An 11798-nucleotide genomic window follows, 5' to 3' on the forward strand; every position below is an offset into this window, starting at 1 on the left:
TGACAGGGTGCTGCTGCGCTCTTTTAATTCTTTCACTGTCTCTAGCCTGTCGCTCCTGCGCGGGGTAAGGCAGACGGCGCTGGGAGGGCAACGGTGTGTGATATGAAGCGGACCAGCATCTACACACCCACGTGCTAAAAAAAATGACTGAAGGCTCATCTATCATAGGAAAAGTGCTGCTGTGTTTCTGGTTGTGGGGCGGTGGGAAGTTGTAAGGTCATAGTAATTAAGAAAGACCTGCCTTTAAGGTTAGAATATCTCTGGCCACCTTTAAAAGTCCTTTCAAACTGCATTTTCAGTGCATTCTGTGCTTAAAGTGAGCTTGAATTTATCATTGAAATGTTTCGATTCTGAACTCTGAAGCTTTGCATTGAAAGAGTTCAAAATTGTTCAAAATAGTTAAAACCTTTACTCACCCTCACAACATACCAAACCTGTATGTCTGTCTTTCTTCTGTGGAACATAAAATAGTGTCTAATGTTTATCCAAAAGATAGATAGAACAAAAAAAGTACAAAAACCTGTAAATAAAAAAAATTCCAAGGTCTTGAGAAACCTTTATGTGAGGAAGGAAAAAATTATTCAAGTCATTATTTGCTTAGATTAACATATCGAATTGTGGTACAGTTAGTTGGTCATAAATCACATGAGAATCAATTGTCCTTGTAATCATTTACATATAAAATGCCATAATGTGTCTTCGTGCACCATATTTGAATGTCCACAAACACAAATGAGATTTTAATAGAAGTTTTTAGGCAAATAATGGCTTTAAATTTTGGCCTATCGAATGGGTTCAGACTATGAACAAGTAATATGGGTCACTTTTATGCTAAATACACACTTGGAAAGACACGAAGGTGAGTAAATGGTGACAGAACTTTCATATTTGGGTGAAAAAAGTTGTTATAGTGTCACACAATACTGTACCATTAAACAGTCACTTTTGGCATGAAATGAAGTTTCCAGCGTAGCTGACTCTCTGAACAATCCCAGCTGCTGCTCTGTGCCACAGAACTCTCAGGTAATTTTGAGGTGAGGTCATTTTAACCTCTGAACACACACAGGTTACAGCTGAAGTCTCTGGAAAAGAAATAGAGGATGATGGGTAAGCAGTAAATACCAGTGCCTGTGAGGTATAGTGTTATACCTCTCTAACAGGAATGAGTCTGACTTCAATTGAAAACAAAGAACAAGTACACCACACATGCCGAAAACATCTGAGTAATGAAAGACATTAATTTTGCCCATTTATATCATAAATTGAGCATTCTAAAGTTTAAACTGATTTAAATCAGTTTAGATGTATTACCATATCTCATTTCATCGAAATAAGGTTGTCTGTTGAATTAAGTGCTCAATTTTGTGTTAAATGACTGACAACTATTTGGAGTAATTGATTTTATAATGAGATATATTTCATGAAAGAACTGTCTGCATTTGATTACATATATTGCATTATTGTATCTTCTTGCAGCTAGTGAGTTTACTCTAAATAATAAGAGAAAAAGCAATTATCTCTAAACAATTTCACACTAGTCTTGTTAACAAGTGTAATTTACCACAATTATATTTTTGAAACAGTGCATATTTTAAATGTTCATCCTGTAATGCTTCACTGAGACTGTTACTGTAAATGTGATCTTTGGTTATTTAAAAAAACTGACGGATTTTTCTAAATCATTTTCTAATGATAAATGACAGCAGGCTACAGAAATAAATACAACCTGTTCTCATATATTTTATATGCCAGTTCCAAAATTTTAATGCTAAAATGTGTTATCCTGTTTAGATTCTTTGTTCTTGACATTGTGTCTCACTTTCTCAAGCATTAATGGTTATTTGTAGCCTATTGTGATAGCTGTATTCTCTCAATCATTCTGAGTGGCAAAGCCTGATTTCAATATCATTGAGCCGATGAGGGAAGAAACTCATATGTGCAGAGCATGCTGGGAAACCAAAGAGTGCTGCTCAGGACAAATAATACTCACTCACAACTGTTACAGAAGACTGTCACTGATGTTCACAGAGTCCAGATTCATTTTGAACAAAATAATGCAGAAACACAATATTAGTAGACTCGAATACCTACTTCAAATGACTTTGTGCAAAACACACCCAGAGACTCCAAACGCCATCAGAGCAGCACTTTAACCGTCTTCTCCTCAGTACTTCACTGGTCAAAGAGAATGCAAATGACATGCCAGTCAAATCACCTCAGAGGCATAGGATGCGTTTGGAGCCTGTTTAAAAGGCCAGACACATAACTATGGTTTACAACACTGTATGAGTAGGCAGAGAGTGAGAAAGAGACAAAAACACAGCCGATATTTTTGAAGCCTGCAGACGCTCCACATGGGGATTGCGAGCGCTCATCATCTTGTTTAGAGTGCATTAGCAGGCAGCGCCTCAGCCTCCTTTGCTCTAGTTTTCTTGTTGTCGGGGTGGAGTGTCCTGAGGCGATAACAGGAGCTATCCCTCCCTCTCTTTTCATTCGCCAATACGCAGGGGCCTAATTTTCCATCAGCAAAGCATGAAATCAGCCGAGAATGCCACACAACAAGAGTCGCTGCAGCTTTGCCACGTGAATTTTGGCCTCTAAATAAAGTTGAACTCCTGGATGGAAGAAAGGTGGCCGTGCCTGCGGTTTGTAGACTCTGTTCGGGTGAGTTGAAACAACACACGCCAATTATCTACAAATAGCCTAGAATTTATTTATCACACTAAGATTGTGATACTGATACTGATACTATTGATCAAACCTCAAGCAACACATGTGACTGACACCCCAAACCAAGTTATTACTTTTCTAAGCTTGGTGAAAAAAGCCATATCTACAGTAGAATATCACAAAGATTTGGATGTGGGCCCAAGAACACCCTAGCGATCACCTAGTAACATCCCCAGAACACCAAAGCAAAATGCATAGCACTGCCTGACAACCATTCCAAAACAGTACACACAACTCACATTTTTTTATACACTAAGTTTGGGGTTGGAAAGATTTTTTTTTTTAAATGTTTTTGAAAGAATTGTCAACCAAGGCAGCATTTTATTTGATCAAAAATACAGCAAAGACAGCGGTATATTGAAATATTCTACCAAAACAAAATAACTGTTTTCCATTTTAATACATTTTAAAATGTAATCTATTCCTGGGATGCAAAGCTGAATTTTCAGCATCATTACTCCAGTCTTCAGTGTCAAACGATCCTTCAGAAATCATTCTAATATGCTGCTTTAACGATCAAGAAACATGTATTATTATCAATATTTAAAACAATTGTGCTGCTTATTTTTTGTGTATTCTTCAATGAATAGAAAGTTCAAAATAACAGTATTTATTTGAAATAGAAATCATTTATAACATTATAAATGTCGGTAACGCTTTATTTTAAGGTGTCCTTGCAAGTTACATGTACTTACTACTATAATAACAATAAATTATGCATAATTACATGCAAGTAACCCAAATCTTAACCCTAACCATATAGTAAGTACATGTAGTTAATTAATGTTACTCAGTACTTAAGCACACAAGAACACCTTAAAGGGATAGTTCACCAAAAAATGAAATTCCGCCATTTTGGAGAGTATCCACTGAACGTAAACAGCGTATGCTGTTCTGTGTCACGTGGATTCGTTGTTTACGTCGTTTACACTTTGATCTGAACGAAAACAATGTATCCGCATGGCACAGCTGACACAGAACAACGTATGCTGTTTACGTTCAGTGGATACTCTCCAAAATGGCGCTAGGGTGACACGGAGGAGACGAATTGTTGAATAAAGTCGTTATTTTTGTTTTCTTTGCATACAAAAAAGTATTCTCGTAGCTTTGTAAAATGACGATTGAACCCCTGATGTCACATGGATTATTTTACCAATCTCCCTGCTACGTTTCTGGACCTTGATCATGGTAATTACATTGCAGTCTATAGGAGGGTCAGAGAGCTCTCAGAATGCATCAAAAATATCTTAATTTGTGTTCCGAAGATCAACGAAGGTCTTACGGGTTTGGAACGACATGAGGGAAAGTAATTAATGACAAAATTTTCATTTTTGGGTGAACTATCCCTTTAAAATTAAGTGTAACCTACAGGTGCTGGTCATATAATTAGAATATCATCAAAAAGTTGATTTAATCACTAATTCCATTCAAAAAGTGAAACTTGTATATTATATTCATTCATTACACACAGACTGATATATTTCAAATGTTTATTTCTTTTAATTTTGATGATTAGAGCTTACAGCTCATGAAAGTCAAAAATCAGTATCTAAAAATATTAGAATATTACTTAAGACCAATACAAAGAAAGGATTTTTAGAAATCTTGGCCGACTGAAAAGTATGAAAAAAAAGTATGAGCATGTACAGCACTCAATACATAGTTGGGGCTCCTTTTGCCTGAATTACTGCAGCAATGCGGCGTGGCATGGAGTCGATCAGTCTGTGGCACTGCTCAGGTGTTATGAGAGCCCAGGTCCTTCAGCTCATCTGCATTGTTGGGTCTGGTGTCTCTCATCTTCCTCTTGACAATACCCCATAGATTCTCTATGGGGTTCAGGTCAGGCGAGTTTGCTGGCCAATCAAGCACAGTAACACTATGGTCATTGAACCAGCTTTTGGTACCTTTGGCAGTGTGGGCAGGTGCTAAGTCCTGCTGGAAAATGAAATCAGCATCTCCATAAAGCTTGTCAACAGAAGGAAGCATGAAGTGCTCTAAAATTTCATGGTAGATGGCTGCGTTGACTGTGGACATCAGAAAACACAGAGGACCAACACCAGCAGATGACATGGCAGCCCAAATCATCACTGACTGTGGAAACTTCACACTGGACTTCAAGCAACATGGATTCTGAGCCTCTCCACTCTTCCTTCAGACTCTGGGACCTTGAATTCCAAATGAAATGTAAAATTTACTTTCATCTGAAAAGAGGACTTTGGACCACTGAGCAACAGTCCAGTTCTTTTCTCCACAGCCCAGTTAAGATGCTTCTGGCGTTGTCTCTGGTTCAGAAGTGGCTTGGTAGCCCTTTTCCTGAAGGCGTCTGGCGTGGTGACTCTTGATGCACTGACTCCAGCTTCAGTTCTCTCCTTGTGAAGCTCTCCCAAGTGTTTGAATCGGCTTTGCTTGACTGTATTCTCAAGCTTGCGGTCATCCCTGTTGCTTGTGCACCTTTTCCTACCCAAATTCTTCCTTCCAGTCAACTTTGCATTTAATATGCTTTGATACAGCACTCTGTAAACAGCCACACCTTTCAGTAATGACCTTCTGTGACTTACCCTCTTTGTGGAGGGTGTCAATGTTCGTCTTCTGGATCATTGCCAAGTCAGCAGTCTTCTCCATTATTGTGGTCTCAAAGAACAAGAGATACCCAGAATTTATACTGTAGGGATGGTCATTTATTCAAACTCAAATGTAAATATTCTAATATTTTGAGATACTGATTTTTGACTTTCATGAGCTGTAAGCTCTAATCATCGAAATTAAAAGAAATAAACATTTGAAATATATCAGTCTGTGTGTAATGAATGAATATAATATACAAGTTTCACTTTTTGAATGGAATTAGTGAAATAAATCAACTTTTTGATGATATTCTAATTATATGACCAGCACCTGTAAATGTCTTTACTGTCACTCTTGATCAATTTAATGCATCCTCATCAATATAAAAAATGAATTTCTTACTGACTCCAAAGTTATCTTACAATAAACATTTGCCCATAGAGGATTGTGAGGAATGTATAAGTTTTGAAGTTGCTCAGAAAGTGAAAACTTTTAGAGAACAAATATGAGTCAAACTGAACTCACAGATGTGGTACTTTGCACTCCAGCAGCTCAGACTCCAATCGCAACTTCTTTCTCTCGTTCCGCTACACAAAACAACTTCCTTCATCAGAGGACGGTTACTCCAACAAACACGCACCCTAAGAGAGAAAGAACACTAGAGCTATTTCTCTGTACTGATTGACAAAAAACCATGCAAAATAGATGACAAGAACACAAAAAAGGGCACATAACAAACCGGAGCTCAGTTACGATGGTTTTCCCTCTCAATAATGAATCGCCATCAGCGTAGCATCAACATGCAGAGAAGAGGAAAATAAGCTTGGCTCTCTCCGAGAACAAAACTTCTATATTTAATCTGCACAGAGAACGTCTTGTGTGCAAAGTACAAAAAAACAAAATGGATCACAAGTTCTGTGGCATGCAAATTGCATCCCGGATACACTCTGAGCTTATCTGGCCTTGTCTTTGTGATTGACAGGATTTTTTTTTTAAAATGTGCAGATTATAAATATTTATAATTGGGTTGATATCAGCGCCGCTGAGTTGCCAACTGCATCTATTGAAATAAGGGAGGCAAGGAGACAGCGCTGTAAATCTTAGAGCACAATATGGCATGCAGATGGCATGGCACGCTGATAAATAAGGCTAGCGTTTGAGCGCTGCCACTTTTTTCCGCGAGTTAATGAGTGGAGCTATTTCAGTTTGGAGCTGTCAGCGCTGACGTGCGGTGCGGTCCTCTGCGGACTGCGCACGGCTCCTTGGGTTCAGGGTGAAGTCAACGGGAGCTCGCCGGTTCTCGCGTAATGGGAGGTGACAGTGAAACGAAGGGGGGAGACGGCGGGGAAAATTTGGAACCGGATATCCAAACGCAAAAGAACCTGATCCAGAACCCGAGAACGTCACTGAAAAGCATTTGAGAGCGCAGGAAGCAGCAGTGTCCGTCTCTGCACGGCTGTCGTGCACGTTTTACCCCAGACTGCATCTGTCTTACATAAGACGTATGCTATATATTGCCTGACAGGGGTGACTCCCTCGTTCTTCCCGCCGAACAACCTCGACAGGGCCATCCAACATCAACATCTCCTCTCCAAATAGGAGCTCCGAGCCTCCTCTGGTCCTCGGAGTATTGCGGCGGAGTAAATCTCCACACAGTGGGCACTATTCTTCTAGAAAGGGCTTCAGGGTGAGGAATTTGGACACAGCCACAATGGCTTCATTATTCTTCTGTTGCCTGGCCCGCTGAGAGTCTAAAACAGCTCTCTCCGGACTGCTGTCAGCCTTCCCCGTCTGCCCCGACAGAGCAAGAGAGAAAAAAGGGAGGGAAAGAGAGCAAGCAGACTTGATATGACGGCATGTTTTTTCCAAGACACAAACAGTTTGCCTTGGAAAAAAAAAAAAAGAATCAAACCGGGAAGTCTCAGCAGAGGGCCAGCGTTTGACAACTAGGTCACCTAAAGGTTTGCTTCTACATCTCTGCTTAGTGTTTTCCATTAATAAAACCGCAAAATATAATACCTTAGACTGAAAACTACAGCACAAACCATCTTGGAGTTTTCTGTCGCTGTGGGAATTGCTTCGGTTGAGGAGCTACGGTTGTGATTTCAGCGATATGGTCATGTGTGGCCTCGGTGGTTGTATTGAACTCGAATCTACTGAACCTCGCCGAATCTGAAATAGCCGCCCGTCTTTGATTGCTTTGCGGCACGTGGGCTCATATCTCACCGTATCATGAGCTCCTTCAGCCTTGGATCAAACGTGAAACACCAGGCTAGGCCACAAACTGTGTACTGCATAAACTCGTCCAGCTTTCCAATAGTCAGGATCGAGGGCAAGCCTGCACATCTTCTCCGCTCAGAGCTATTTCAGTGTGTATTAAAAAGAAAAAATGGCATGACTTTGGGCCAAACTTTGGCAATCAGCCAGTGATCTGACACTTTAGTGGATAAGTTGCACTTAAATACGTGTAAATGTGTGCCAACAATTTGCAAACAAACAAAACTAGTCACATTTTTTCCTTTCGTTCCTCTCATTCTATGCTATATTAAATCCCAAGGGGTGTTTGAATTTAAAGCAAGCATGAAATCCAAACCCTTCAAGCAGATTAAATTCAGAATCAAGCAGCCCATGTAAATGCTGTGACAACAGGGGGCCCTGTGCAATTAGCATGCTGGCTACTTCTAGTGCAATTAGGCAAACCAGACAGCAAGAGTTGGGAGCCGGGGACATTGAGAAAGGCCCGTATTTCCATTTTTTTCCAGAGGACAGAAGTGTGCGAATCAGAATGAGAGAAATAAATGTTTCTGTTTCCTAATTTAACAGTCTTAACTTTATACATTGAAAATAAACCAAGAAAAAAGAAATGTACTGTTGCTATGGGGAAATTTGTCAGTAAACAAGCACAGAGCAGAGAGGCTGTTGGGGGGAAAAGACCCATTTAGAGGAATCTCTCAGGTGGATCCATCAAAGTGGCAAGCTGAGGAACACAATGGAGGACCACCTAGAGGAATAAAACGCTCTCATTTGAGGGTACATCACATAAACAAGCATGACAGGCAAATGTCCCACTGGAAATGCATGCAAACACTTTAGACTTAAACAAAAGGTAAAATTAACATCAGTAAACAAAACTTGAACCCAGTGGAATACAGAACGTAAGATGAAAATCATTTAGAGTACTTGAACTACTAAAAGGAAATGAAATGAAATGCATCATTTACTCACCCTCATATCATTCCAAACCTGCATAAGATTCTTTCTTCCGTGGAAATGGAAAGATTAGGGTTTATTTAGCACGGATGCAACTAATTAAAAGAGAGAGTAAATACATTTATAATGTTATAAACATTTCCATTTCAAATAAATGCTGTTATTTTAAACTTTCTATTCATCAAAACATTCTGAAAAAAGTATCACGATTTCCACAAAATGTTAAGCAGCACAACTGTTTTCAACATTGATAATAATAAGAAATGTTTCTTAAGCAGCTAATCAGTATATTAGAATGATTTCTGATGGATTATGTGACACTGAAGACTGGAGCTGAAAATTCAACTTTGCATCACAGGAATAAATTACATTTTAAAATATATTTAAATAGAAATCAAGTTACCTTAAATTTTTAAAATATTTCACAATATTGCTGTTTTCATTGTATTTTGGTTCAAATAAAGGCAGCCATGGTGAGCATAAGAGACTTGTTTCAGAAGCAAATCTTATTGACTCTGAACTTTTGTGTTATCACAAAGTTATCATGACTTCAGAAAGCTAAACATCTGCAAAATGATAATAATAAAAAGTCAAACAGGTTTGGCATTACACACAGATGTGTGAATGGCAATTTTCATTTTTAGGGTGAACTCACCCTCTAAAAACATACTGTCAAAACATAGAAAGAACAAGACTTTTTATTTCAGTTTGTCGGCTGATTGATCCCTGATAGGTCAAAATTCTTGGCTCCATTTTGTTATCACATTCATGCATCTTCCCAGTGTGTTTACGGGTCATATTGATGTGGACAGCTGCCACGAGCGATAGTTCCAGTGCGATGTGCCATTCCCAGACTGCTGATTTTGGAGAGCTCTGTGATCTCCCATTGGGTTGAGTGTCTTTAGCCCAAGGGCTTAAACTCATCTCATACTCCCAAAGCCCAACTCTGGACACATGACTACCTGTCAGGGGAGAGGCAATTGGGCTGCTCGACTGCAGCTGGGGTCCAGTACACACACACACACACACACACACACAGAGTCATTTAATGGAGCATGCCAAGTTGATGGCAGACTTCTCCTGCATGTCTAACCCTTGCTGCTCATTTTTCCCCCCAGTCAGTCTGGTGGGTCTTATTTGACATCTATTATAATGTGGTATAGACTCCATAGCACTCACAGCATGGTGAGACCAGAGATTCAGACACTGTGGTGAATATTACACTTTACTTTCGTAGACTTTAGTCAGAGCAGATGCCATATTCAATTCAACAAATGAAAACGAGGCTTTGGGATAAAAGTACAGCCTGTTCAATATGCCATCCCTTTCAGCCAAAAAACACTGAAAACGTCAAATTTCCAGTGGTCATAAACTCTGGAAAATGAGTTGTGGAAATTAAACAGGACCTAAGACCTTAAGGCAGTATGACATAATGAACAGACCATACATCTGACCATCAGAACCTCATTTTCATTTGTAAACTGAATATATGACATCTACACTGGAGCAAAATCAAATATTAGATATACCGTTTGGAATTTATATTATATTATACTATTATATATTCAAACTAATTCTCAAAAGAACTAAGAATGATTAATTAGATGATTATATCTTATTATTAGTTCTCTTAGTTTTATAAATGTGAGAATGTATGTCTCTCTTTTAATGCAAATATAAACTGTGCATATATATTTTACAAAACTATTTTATATTTTAATTTTTATATTTTTAACATTGTAGCGCTTTGGATATGAGAAAAGTGCATTATTATTATTATTATTATTATTATTAATATTTCTTATAATTAATATAATTTTTTTCACTCTATTTATTTATTTATATTGTTTATGGACAAGTTGGGTCAAATTGGGAAGGAAAATGACTTTCAAGGATGACTTTCAGGAGGATCACTTTTAAGAAACTAAAATAAGAGTTTTGATTTGCCAAATATTTTTGGTTACTTCATAATTTCTATTCTACCATTCACTTCACTTTTATTTAAAAATACGAACAATAGCTATAGTGTGTGTATGTGGTCGTGAAAAAACAAGAAGAATGTAACGACTAAATTCCAGCCGTTGCAGGAAGCAAAAAAAAAAAATGAATAAAAGCTGCCATTATGTCAGCGATGCACAGAAAGAGGATCAGTGCAGGTTTTCTTTCCTGTTGCCTGTGGTTCTCTCTTCCCCTTTAGGCTAGCAGTACTTCCTCCAGCTTAGGAGCACATGGGCGGCAGTGGGAAGACTTCAGCTGTCCTGAGCAACCACAAAACACAACATCTCTGCAGCAAACCACAAAAGCTGCAAGACCTAGAAGCATCAAATGTTGGTTCTAAAGACATCTTATTAGAAGTAACATGCTTCAGCAATGGTATCAGAGAACACTTTTGGTAACACTATGGTACTTTTTAACCAAGGTAGTACACACATTAAACTACAATCATTTCTCTACAAAAACAGTGCTATTTTAACAGATGCTCAATGACTCATGTGGCTCATAATCATGTTTTTCTTGGCAGTTATTCTAGGTTACTCCAAACATACTGATCACAAATAGGAAAAATACTGGAAGTGCTGGAACAAGTTCAATTTGCACATGTGTGACTGCAAAGAGTGAATCACAGTTGGTCTACAGTAGGGCCCTATGAAATCCATTTTATTTTTTCTCCAAATTCTGTTTTCTTAGGGTGAAGTCATCAGTGTCCTTTACAGGACGTACTTCTGATCCCTGATCATACAGAGATAGAAAGACGTTAAATGCAGCATGTGTCCTGAAGAGCTGGGTATGCTATTGTTCTCAGGCGGTGGTTTGACAGAGATGGGACTTCAAGATAATGACTTTATTATACTTAAGGACAAGTGACGTTAAAGACATGATTATTGTGAGGCGACTCATTCTATAGCAGCACAGATGAGAGCCACTGCTCCTGAAGACACATTACAATCTAGAAATACATCAGAATAATAGTTGACAATGAATCATATTTTTATATTAATAAATAATATGGTAACACTTTATTTTAGGGTCTCTTAATTAGTTGCTTATTAGCATGCATATTACTAAAATATTAGCAATTTATTAGTACTAATTAAGCACATATTAATGCCTTATTCTACATCCCTAATCCTACCCAATAACTACCTTACTAACTATTAATAAAAAGGCTGTTGGGGGGAATTTATTGAGGGAAAAGTCGTAGTTAATAGTGAATAAGTGTTCCCTATTCTAAAGTGTTACCAATAATATATAATATAAATGACTAGGTTATATTTCACTCCGAGATCATTATT

General features: G+C 38.3%; 1 long non-coding RNA gene across 1 annotated transcript in view; it reads right to left on the reverse strand.

Moving 5' to 3' along the window:
• Positions 1–7037, reverse strand: part of LOC131539646 (uncharacterized) — a 53254-nt gene extending 46217 nt beyond the window's left edge. The window contains exons 1-4 of the long non-coding RNA XR_009270935.1: positions 6035–7037; positions 5821–5936; positions 2092–2175; positions 930–1082 (exon numbers count right to left, since the gene is read on the reverse strand). This is a non-coding gene — a long non-coding RNA (uncharacterized LOC131539646). The remainder of the gene's footprint in view (positions 1–929; positions 1083–2091; positions 2176–5820; positions 5937–6034) is intronic.
• Positions 7038–11798: the final 4761 nt, after the last annotated feature.

The sequence above is a fragment of the Onychostoma macrolepis genome, chromosome 04 (genome assembly GCF_012432095.1).
Source record: "Onychostoma macrolepis isolate SWU-2019 chromosome 04, ASM1243209v1, whole genome shotgun sequence".
NCBI classification, from domain to species: domain Eukaryota; kingdom Metazoa; phylum Chordata; class Actinopteri; order Cypriniformes; family Cyprinidae; genus Onychostoma; species Onychostoma macrolepis.